A 12846-nucleotide genomic window follows, 5' to 3' on the forward strand; every position below is an offset into this window, starting at 1 on the left:
CACAGTTTTGGTTTAAGGAGGGTAAATGCGAGATGAGGAAAGGGGGGGGGGGGGGGGCGCTTGAATCAGATCGAAAAATTGTTGATGGCGGGACTGTTTTCATAACAGAAGGAAAGTCGAAAGGAGATTGTACCAGTGTGTATTATGTCCGATCAGGCAAGAGTATTAGTCTGAGGAAGCGTCCCCTGATAATGGATAGGAAAGAGAGGAAAAACAGCTGTGTTTTCAGGCCTTGGAAGGAAGGGCAGCGGCCGTTTGTTGAGAGAGTAGCCATTTGCACCGAGTCAAAATGGCCGCAGAGCCACGAGGGGTTTAGAATCAGGAAGTGACACGTCAACTAAACCACCATAGAGGAGGAGTAGGTCGCCACCTAGTGGTGGAGGGGGGGGTAGTGCTGGGGAGTTTTCATTACCCATAGGGGAATATTTAGCACAGAGAGTGGATTATTATTATAATAATAATATTAGATATAGAGTTTAATTATTAATTGATTAAATAAGAATTGCACAGAAAGATGGTGCAGTTATTTGAATGGGTTAATTATTGAATAAAGAGGGAGGTTGAATTCCAGTGGGGCCTTCTCACACCTAATAAATAGGCAGAGTCTTGAGGGGACACGTCACCAGAAAGAACTGGCGCGCGCTGGGGGTCACCCGTGGGACAAACGTAGAGCGCCGAGTGGGTATCGTTTAGCTGCTGGTGTCACGCCGGAAGACAACAAAACAGGGAACAGCCCTGTAGGATTAGATATGGGTGTTGAGAAGGTGGGGGACAATAGAGCTGCAGGCCCAAAGCCATGGTAGACTAATAGCAAAACAAGGGAAGTCGAATGGACAGACGACTGCCGGTGTTGTGTTTCTGCTTTCAAGGGGGGAATGACACCGACAGCGATGGAGATGGCCAGGAGACAGACTGGAGGAGGAGGAAGCCGCAGGGGCCAGGCACCGCAGCCTGGTCCACAGATGATCCACGACGAGAGGGAGGAGATGGCGGCGGTGGAGGAGCAGATGTGGAGAGGACAGCCAGAGACACTGAGCAGTAGCAGACCAGGGGAGACATTTTTGCCTAGGGGACCGCGCCCTGGGAGGGGGACCAGCTCAGGAAAGGAGCCGTCACTGAAAGGGGCCCTTGCCCTAGAAGACGGGACTGGCCCGAGATGGGAGGTGTACTGTAAGAGAGGGAAGGGAGCGCTCTGATTTGGACGTGGGGAGAGAGAGAAGTAGGATACGGTATGTGTCAACTTATGCAAAACACGCCCCTTTTAGTTTGATTGATTGTAGCCACGCCCTTTTTTTTGGAGCGTTCTGATTGGCCGAGAGGTTTAAGAAGGCGGGACTTAGGGTAGGTTATTTTGAGATGATTTATGACCCCCTAGGGCTTCTCTGATTGGTCTAGGATGTAAGGAGGCGGGACATCCGGTTTTGAGGGCGGGACATCCGGTTTTCGGAAGGGGAGGAGATTTTTTTCAAAATTAAAGTTTTATTTTTTTTTCAAAAAAAAAAGTCTTTCAAAATAAAAGATTCAAATTTTTTTTTAGATTCAAAAGTTTTTTTTATTTTCAGATTGTATGTATTCCATGGTTTTCACAATATGTATTTCTGTATTTCCAAACGTTTTCAGAATATATCTTCACAATTAAGTTTTACAAGGTTGAATACATTATGTGTATTCCAAAGTCTTAAGAATTTGTGTATCTTCAGAAAGTGCATTTATTTCAAATGGTGAGTGTATCTTAAGAAAGTGCATTTTCTTCCAAATGATGTTTGTATCTTAAGAAATACCCTCTCTCTGTCTGTTTGCTGTTGGTGTGTGTCTCCACTCTGTAGGCTGTGTGTTCTCTCAAATGTCTCTCAGTAGACTGAATATTTCTCCCTCTGTCTAACTGCAGCTTCTCTGAAAATTCTGATGGTGACAAACCCCGTAGATGTCATACGAGGCTGGTGAAAGACTAGGACCAATGAGATGACTCAAAACCATCTGCCAAAAGCAGATTTATGACTCTGCAACTTCCCGTTTCTGTAGACCACACCGTCCCCCCAAGGTGTGTGTATGTGTCTGTGTGTGTTTTCTTAATGCCAGATGCCAAATGTCACAATCTTTAGATAATTGTATTCCAAATTACAAATGTAATGTGTCTAATGTGTTTAAGCAAAAGTCTAAATAAATGTAAAATAAATTTTTTGTATTCCAAATTACAAATGTATGTATGTATATTAGTTTCATGGATAAAGACATAATCTTTATACACTTGTGTTTAAGCAAAAAGAAAATTACAAATGTAATTTGTAAAATTAAAAGTGCACCATTACATTAGCATGCAAGGTTCTAGGGTTTGAATTCTTTGAATTCTAGATTATTTAAAAAGGTTGCATTACAGTGCACATTATGCACATTAATTATTTTAGAGTTATTATTAAAAGAGTTGGGCTAAAAATATAAAGTACAGAAAAGATCTATGTGTGTCTGTGAGGTGTGTGTCTCTGATCGGGGTGTGAACAGGGCCCTCTTAGGTGTTAAAACACAGCATGGGAGGCTTGAAGATTAGGGGACAACTCAATACACATTTACAGTCATCATTCAAATGGTTTATATCTTTTGTAACATGTACAAGTAATGTACAACATTATACTCATAGCATATTTTAGTTCACACAATGTTTTCACACATATTTTAAAAGATTTCCCATAAACATGCATTATGTCCTAATAAACTAACCTACACTATAACATACAACACTTTGATGAATATTGTTACACCGCTGACAGAGATGTATTATAATTATAATTTGGATAAAAACGTCAACTAATTGACTAAATGTAAAAGTAATACCAACTAATTGACAGTTTGGGTGGTGATTCTTATTTTCTTATTTCGTAAAACTAAAATTAAAAGGCTACAGATCATAGAAAAACGTATGTCTTGTTTACATCAGAGTCCCCCCTTTTTTCAATACATCCAGACATTTAGGACATAGCAGATTTACAAATACAACACTGTTTGTGAAAACAGTCCAGAAAATATCTGTCCAAGCTATTTTAACTGTTTCAATAGGGTATTTCAACCATCTTTAATTAAGACTTATTTTGGATATAGATCACTTCAAGGCCTGAATGTCCATATACTGTAGCAATGGTAAGCATGCATTTTCAGGTCAACTTCCCTTACCAACATGCACATCTAACCCCTCTTTTAATGTCACAGTAACCTGAAATAGCACAGAGTGTGGGGAAAAGGCCTTATTCAAAATAAAAAAACTTTTAAACTGTACCCATTCTCCAATCTGTTAATAAACTTTTCAATCAATCAATCAATATATGATTAGGTATAAAAGTTAAAGACATGATAGATTAGAGTTGGGGCGAAAATATAAAGTGCTGTAAATATCTATCTTTTTGAGGATCTGGGTGTGAAGAGGGGGGCTGTTAGGTGTCAAAATGCTGCAAGGAGGTGTGAAAGATTAGGGACCAAACAACCTCTGTATATTTGCTTGTAATACTCTGCATTTACTCTAAACAAAACTAATAAAGTCTGTATTACAGCTAACTCTTTAAGTTTCAATAGTTTGGATTTAATACATAATTCATTGGTATGTTCTCTTGAATCTACATTGTGAACTATTCTTACTGCTCTCTTCTGTAATATAAATAAGGGCTTTATGTTGCTTTCATACGTGTTACCCCACACTTCCACACAGTAACTCAAATATGGTAGGATGAGTGAACAATATAATATTCGCATAGAATTATAATCAAACACATTCTTTGCCTTGTTCAAAACAAAACACTCTTGGCTACCTTATTTTTTTATGTACATTATATGTGGCTTCCATGTCATTTTCTCATCCAACATAATCCTTGGATTCCTTTGTCAATACATAATGCCACATTGTCCTTCTTTCGATTAGTAAATATCATACATTTCGTTTTTCCAAATTTAGGGATAGCTTATTGTTATTAAACCATATCTTAAGTTTACACATTTCATTTGTAATTTGGAATACAGACATTTGTATCGACAGCAAATAAAACAAATTGCAATATGTTTGACACTTCACATATATCATTAATATATATAAAATAAAAAGTATGGGCCCCAGGACCGAACCTTGAGGGACAACACATTCAATATAGTTGGCTCCACCTCAAATGTAATGTTCAGAAAATGTGTATTTTTAGGTCTTTGCTGTTGCTGTCATTTTGACCATCTAGCTAAAAGAGGGGTCAATGATCGCAAATGAATACATGGTAAAAAAGGTCTACCAATTGTCAGGCAAGAATGCACTTCTAATATGTTACACACTAGTAATACAGCCATAATATTTCCAAATAGTATTGTTCTAAACAGTGTATTACAAATACAGTGTATTTGTAGCTAATGTAGACAATAGGCAATTATATAATTGTCACCTGAAAACATAGTGTTGTCTATTTTCAAGATAGCCACTTAACCAGTTAATCGCCACCCCTCTCACACTGCATGTTTGTAATTTAGAAATTAAAATGTGATGATCAATCGTATCAAATGCTTTTTTAAGTGTATTTCCTATTCCTATTGTGTAATTCCTTTCATCTACGGTTGTGGTTATTTCTTCATATATATTCATTAAGGCTAAGGCTGTTGATCGATTTGCCCTGAATCCATACTGACTCTCACTCTGAATCTAAGAATCTAAGAATCATGAATCAAGAATCTTGAAAAATTGTGAAAGCAAAGACACTGGTCTGTAGTTGGTAAAACTGTGTTTGTCCCCAGATTTAAATAGAGGAATAATAATTATTTGAAAAAATTAATAGAAATTTCCCACAGGGATAAGGTTTATCTTATCTAAGTGTGCTAGTGTTTAATAGTGTATAGGGACATAGTGTGTAATAGTGTAATATTGTCATAGGGTAGTCCTAGTATGTAATAGTGTTATATAGTGTAATATTGTGCAAATGTGTAATAATGCAATAGTGTAATAGTGTGTAATAGTGTAATAGTTTAATACATTATTTTGTTTCCTCAAACAGACATGTTCATGTAACTTGCATCAATCCAGTTTTCAGTCACCTTTTCAGTCACCTTTCAGCCAACTGTGTTGAAGATTTGTAGCATGGTCCTAGGATAAACATAAATTATAGACATCTAAAATCATGAAACAGGTCGATTTTTAGTAGATTTAATCAATAGTCAGAAGGATAATGCTATTTTAGTCAAGGGTTGAGATATATCACCCCCATGACACATCCCTATTTTGTAAGACAAACAGTTTGATGTTGTAATTTCAGTGATTAGGCTCGCTTGCCTGTATACATTTTTATCAATCTGCTTTTGGTGTATTTTTTAGGTGTTTGGTTATGTTTTTATCTGTCATTTTGATCAGGTCTAGCTAAAAGAGGGGATTTATGATCTCAAATGACTAAGGTTTACCAATTGTCATGCATGAATTTCAACTCTAACGTGTTACATAAGTAAAACAGACTATTTGCAAACAACATTGTTCTAAAACAGTGTATCTACTACAGTGTGTATTTATATTTTAGCTAAATGTAAAAAAACATGAGAACACAATCCTAGTGAATTCTGAATTTGATGTTTATTGGTTGAATAAACATAAATTATAAAACATCTAAAACCATGAAACTGACTGATGCACTTAAAACAGACATGTCAACATAGTTTTTTTTACCTGTTTGCATAATGATAAGGTATAAAAACAAAATGCTTCAATACAAATGTATTTTTTAGAAGTTTAGTAATATCAAGCCCCAAATGTATTTTCTTTAACCTGATCTAAGCTACATTATACAACTCATGTATGAATTACTTTGCAACGTCTAGTTTTTTAGCCCCCCAGAGTTTTATGCTCTCAATATTATGGATATGCATTAAATCACACACGATAGGAAATATTCAATCAACTCAAAGATGATGGTTCTAAGGTAAATAAAATGTAATTCGGTCAACATAGTTAGTGTATAGTATGGCTAACATGTATGAAAGTTGTTGATACAATATTATAATTCATAATTTAATTCAAAATAATTACCGGCGAGGTTGTTTGATTTTTGTCCCGATGATTGAAGGAAATTCATTTTTAAGAACCATTTAGCATGAAATATCTTAAAGATGTATTTTATTCATTATAACCATGAAAATAATGCAATGTTAGGTTTTACCGTGATTTTAGTGTTCACAGATAGGAATGTATCATTCACATTCAATTATCCAAATGTACTCTGAACAGACTTGTGAAGTTAGAGATAGGAATGTATTATTCACATTCAATTATCCAAATGTACTCTGAGTAAAATTTACTCTGTGAAATGTACTCTGCGAAATGTACTCTGCGAAAGTTCCCTGCAATATGCAGGGTTTTACATAGACTAGCAAAAACAATTCATATTGTTTCAGTGATGGCCTGGTTGATAGCTACATTGTCGACATGTCTTATTTTTTATTCTTATTTCAGTGTATAGTGAATCCAGGGGTATAGTGGAGCGATTATATTTTGTTTTTATAATATTTTATAATATCAAAACATGTCTTATGTTCTATAACATGTTCTTATATATCTACAAGTCTTATATAGAATGCTGTAAAAAGAGTCCTACTAATATATTTCACTTAAAAAACTTGTACAGAAAGATAAATATCTGACCCCCGGAGCCCTGTCAGAGTGTATACAGGTTCTGTACAGTATACCATATGCAAATCCCATATGGTCTAGCGGTAATGATGCCCTGCTTTCATCAGGGAGACGCGGGTTCGACTCCTGCTATGGGAATAACACTTTTTTTCTATACATAACAAATGTGTTGGTATGTTTTATTGTAACTGTTTGACTGTTTTTAGTGCAACACTACTGACACCAACATCTAAGAAGGGTCTAGGGTTATCTCCTCAACACTAGGTCGGAGATGCATTTAAGTCCTATTGATAGGTTTTTCCATACTTTTGCAAGGATATGTATGACTGTGTTGCATTCAGTTATTTTTAAATTTGGTGGACTTTATGGTATTTTATGGTTTATTTATGATTGTGATACTTCTTATTGAATTGTTTAAAGAATATGTGTTTAACCAGCGTATAGTAGGACCTTACAAATATGATTTGATCCCAACAAGTGGTGACATTTCGAAGTCTTTAAGGGATCACATTCACATAGCTGAATATAGTTAGACAACAGGATAATATTTGTATTATTACTAGGATGAACTTAAAATCATTCAAAACAATTATTACATAACAATTATTACAATGAAACGCAGATGGTTATATTATAAATGTTTTATTAAAGAATATTACAAATCATGCTGCAACCTTTTTTATCAATAATATAAGCGTGTATAACATCAATAATGTGATTAATATCTAAAGTTTCTAAACACTTATGATTTTTCAGCTTAAAAGCTGTAACATCCACTATTACGGTGTATAAACACAACAGGTGTGCTCTGTTAAAATGACCATTCATATGATCTAAAATAGTAACTAAGCCGTTTTCAGATAGAAGACTTTCATCCTCTGAGAGTGTCTCTATCATATATTGCCAATTATTTAACAAGCCTTTCTCTCTCACCAGCTTCAACATATTTTCAAAAAGCCTTAAGCGCAGGCTATTGACATTCCCGGTTACCCATCGATGTACAATTGTCCTGACAGCTCCGCGGCTGTCACTAAGGCTTTAAGAGTAGATACTTTGATTGGGAAGTGGAAGGTTTTTCTTCTAGTAGGACACAGTCTCTTAACCGTACCCCCGGTTGGGGATGGCAGTCCTGATGCTATGTTGGTTACATCAACGATAGGTATTTCTTCGGGGTCAGGATGGAATACATCAGATTCTGATGTAGGAGGGGTGTAGCAGGGGCTATTAGGAGGGGTGTAGCAGGGGCTATTAGGAGGGACATCCATATGCCTGACGGGGTTTGGCGGTGATGAAACCGGCGATGAAGTCTCCCAAGGACCCGTGTACCAGGGGCTATTAGGATTCGTACACCTGACGGGGTTTGACGGTGGTGAATCCGGCGATGAAGTCTCCCAAATCGTTGTAAGAGGGCTGTATCTAGTCCTAAAGCTGTCTAGGAGGCTTTGCAATGAAGGAGTTTTAGTTGAACCATACAGGGGTACGGGTAATGTCTCAACTTCCTCGTCTGGAGCGTATAGTGGAGACATGCTATCTAGTGTATCCAATCCATTCTTAGAAGGATCAGCCTCATACCAAGCAAAGTTTGGTTGCTGTGAAGGAGGGTCCATGAATCTATAACAGCCAGCGGGTAGTGTCTCAACCTCGTCAGGCGTGTTTAGTGGAGACAGGCAATCTAATGTATCCAATGCAGAGTTAGCAGGATCAGCCTCATGTGCCACATACAAAGCCATGATTGCTATCTAAAACTACAAATGCACTGTAAGTCTTTTTAAAGGAGGATTTAGGGTTGACACGCCCCATCCTCCGCCCCTTCGATGAGGGTCAAACGCACTCCATCTCCTCTGATTCGGTGTATGGGAATAGACGTCTTTTTAAATGAACCAGGTCTGTCCTCACCTTAACCCCTTCGTTAGTAACCAATCCGCAAGTCCGTAGACATTCTAACCAGGCCGGTACCGGTACTGAGAAAAGGATATACTCATGACTTGTATTAAGGAACCTTGAGAAGATGGTTAGATTAGTCTCTACACCAAAAGCCAGAGTACTTTTTATAGATATCCGCCCGTAATACACATACCCGTAGTCTATCGAGCTTATTACCAGGGTGAATATCTCCCCATCCTTAAGCGTTCTACCCACTAATCCATCCATAGCCTCATACGAATCTTTTTTCATTTTCCAAAATTCCGTCTCCGATAGGTCTATCTCAGATCTTCTTCCAACACCCTGGAAATTCTCCAAGGAGGTCTTGTAGAAGACAACTCTCTCAAATTTAACATCATAACAGAATCCGAGTACCCCATCCCTGAGGGGCCATATCTCTTTATAAAACACGCTACCAAATTTGGATGGTGCAAGTAACTCTGCCTTAAAATGCGCTACTGGGGCTGACGTGCGTACAGTAGATGTAGCTAGACTGCTCGCCATTTTTCTTTTTAGGGTCTCTCTAAGAGGTAACTCTCTAAATATATAGGTTTCTATCCTACACATCTATAGAGTCATATACACCCGTCCGCAGCTACGTCCCCACCCCCATACAGAAATACACACCCTATATCAGCTGTTGTTTAAAGTACCCGGATCGTAGCATAGGAAATGGGGAATTTCTTCAGTAGGACTACCAGCTGTATTACGACCTCTATAAACTATGATATCGCACTGCTTTTAAAGCATTCTATAGCTAATAAAGTCAACGATGCCCACTTGTACACTGTAACCGGGAATGTCAATAGCCTGCGCTTAAGGCTTTTTGAAAATATGTTGAAGCTGGTGAGAGATAAAGGCTTGTTAAATAATTGGCAATATATGATAGAGACACTCTCAGAGGATGAAAGTCTTCTATCTGAAAACGACTTAGTTACTATTTTAGATCATATGATTGGTCATTTTAACAGAGCACACCTGTTGTGTTTATACACCGTAATAGTGGATGTTACGGCTTTTAAGCTGAAAAATCATAAGTGTTTAGAAACTTTAGATATTAATCACATTATTGATGTTATGCATGCTTATATTATTGATAAAAAAGGTTGCAGCATGATTTGTAATATTCTTTAATAAAAAACATTTATAATATACACAACTACGCTTCATTGTAATAATTGTTATGTAATAATTGTTTTGAATGATTTTAAGTTCATCCTAGTAATAATACAAATATTATCCAGTTGTGCAACTATATTCAGCTATGTGAATGTGATCCCTTAAAGACTTCGAAATGTCACCAGTTGTTGGGATCAAATCATATTTGTAAGGTCCTACTATACTCTGGTTAAACACATATTCTTTAAACAATTCAATAAGAAGTATCACAATCATAAATAAGCTATAAATACCATAAAGTCCACCAAATTTAAAAATAAATTAATGCAACACAGTCATATCCTTGCAAAAGTATGGAAAAAACTATAGGACTTAAATGCATCTCCAACCTAGTGTTGAGGAGATAACCCTAGACCCTTCTTAGATGTTGGTGACAGTAGTGTTGCACTAAAAACAGTCAAACAGTCAAACAGTTACAATAAAACATACCAACACATTTGTTATGTATAGAAAAAAGTGTTATTCCCATAGCAGGAGTCGAACCCGCGTCTCCCTGATGAAAGCAGGGCATCATTACCGCTAGACCATATGGGATTTGCATATGGTATACTGTACAGAACCTGTATACACTCTGACAGGGCTCCGGGGGTCAGATATTTATCTTTCTGTACACGTTTTTTAAGTGAAATATATTAGTAGGACTCTTTTTACAGCATTCTATATAAGACTTGTAGATATATAAGAACATAAGACATGTTTTTTGCTAGTAGTCTATGTAAAACCCTGCATATTGCAGGGAACTTTCGCAGAGTACATTTCGCAGAGTACATTTCACAGAGTAAATTTGACTCAATCAGAGTACATTTGGATAATTGAATGTGAATAATACATTACCTCTAACTTCACAAGTCTGTTCAGAGTACATTTGGATAATTGAATGTGAATGATACATTCCTATCTGTGAACACTAAAATCACGGTAAAACCTAACATTGCATTATTTTCATGGTTATAATGAATAAAAATACATCTTTAAGATATTTCATGTTAAATAGTTCTTAAAAATGAATTTCCTTCAATCATCGGGACAAAAATCAAACAACCTCGCCTGTAATAATTTTGAAATGAATTATGAATTATAATATTGTATCAACAACTTTCATACATGTTTAGCCATACTATACACTAACTATGTTGACTGAATTACATTTTATTTACCTTAGAACCATCATCTTTGAGTTGATTGAATATTTCCTATCGTGTGTAGGATTTAATGCATATCCATAATATTGAGAGCATAAAACTCTGGGGGGATAAAAAAAAAACGAGACGTTGCAAAGTAATTCATACATGAGTTGTATAATGTACCTTAGATCAGGTTAAAAGAAAATACATTTTGGGGGTTGATATTACTAAACTTCAAAAAAAATACATTTGTATTGAAGCACTTTGTTTTTATACCTTATCATTATGCAAACAGGTAAAAAAAACTATGTTGACATGTCTGTTTTAAGTGCATCAGTCAGTTTCATGGTTTTAGATGTTTTATAATTTATGTTTATCCTTGACATTCAACCAATAAACATCAAATTCAGAATTCACTAGGATTGTGTTCTCATGTTTTTTTACATTTAGTTAAAATATAAATACAACCTGTCTATAGTAGATACACTGTTTTAGAACAATGGTGTTTGCAAATAGTCTGTTTTACTTATGTAACACGTTAGAGTTGAAATTCATGCATGACAATTGGTAAACCTTAGTCATTTGAGATCATAAATCCCCTCTTTTAGCTAGACCTGATCAAAATGACAGATAAAAACATAACCAAACACCTAAAAAATACACCAAAAGCAGATTGATAAAAATGTATACAGGCAAGCGAGCCTAATCACTGAAATTACAACATCAAACTGTTTGTCTTACAAAATAGGGATGTGTCATGGGGGTGATATATCTCAACCCTTGACTAAAATAGCATTATCCTTCTGACTATTGATTAAATCTACTAAAAATCGACCTGTTTCATGATTTTAGATGTCTATAATTTATGTTTATCCTAGGACCATGCTACAAATCTTCAACACAGTTGGCTGAAAGGTGACTGAAAAGGTGACTGAAAACTGGATTGATGCAAGTTACATGAACATGTCTGTTTGAGGAAACAAAATAATGTATTAAACTATTACACTATTACACACTATTACACTATTGCATTATTACACATTTGCACAATATTACACTATATAACACTATTACATACTAGGACTACCCTATGACAATATTACACTATTACACACTATGTCCCTATACACTATTAAACACTAGCACACTTAGATAAGATAAACCTTATCCCTGTGGGAAATGTCTATACATTTTTTCAAATAATTATTATTCCTCTATTTAAATCTGGGGACAAACACAGTTTTACCAACTACAGACCAGTGTCTTTGCTTTCACAATTTTTCAAGATTCTTGATTCATGATTCTTAGATTCTTAGATTCTGAGTGAGAGTCAGTATGGATTCAGGGCAAATCGATCAATAGCCTTAGCCTTAATGAATATATATGAAGAAATAACCACAACCGTAGATGAAAGGAATTACACAATAGGAATAGGAAATACACTTAAAAAAGCATTTGATACGATTGATCATCACATTTTAATTTCTAAATTACAAACATGCAGTGTGAGAGGGGTGGCGATTAACTGGTTAAGTAGCTATCTTGAAAATAGACAACAATATGTTTTCAGGTGACAATTATATAATTGCCTATTGTCTACATTAGCTACAAATACACTGTATTTGTAATACACTGTTTAGAACAATACTATTTGGAAATATTATGGTTGAATTACTAGTGTGTAACATATTAGAAGTGCATTCTTGCATGACAATTGGTAGACCTTTTTACCATGTATTCATTTGCGATCATTGACCCCTCTTTTAGCTAGATGGTCAAAATGACAGCAACAGCAAAGACCTAAAAATACACATTTTCTGAACATTACATTTGAGGTGGAGCAAACTATATTGAATGTGTTGTCCCTCAAGGTTCGGTCCTGGGGCCCATACTTTTTATTTTATATATATTAATGATATATGTGAAGTGTCAAACATATTGCAATTTGTTTTATTTGCTGTCGATACAAATTTCTGTATTCCAAATTACAAA

The sequence above is a fragment of the Notolepis coatsorum genome, assembly GCF_963971535.1.
Source record: "Notolepis coatsorum genome assembly, chromosome: 11".
NCBI classification, from domain to species: Eukaryota; Metazoa; Chordata; class Actinopteri; order Aulopiformes; family Paralepididae; genus Notolepis; species Notolepis coatsorum.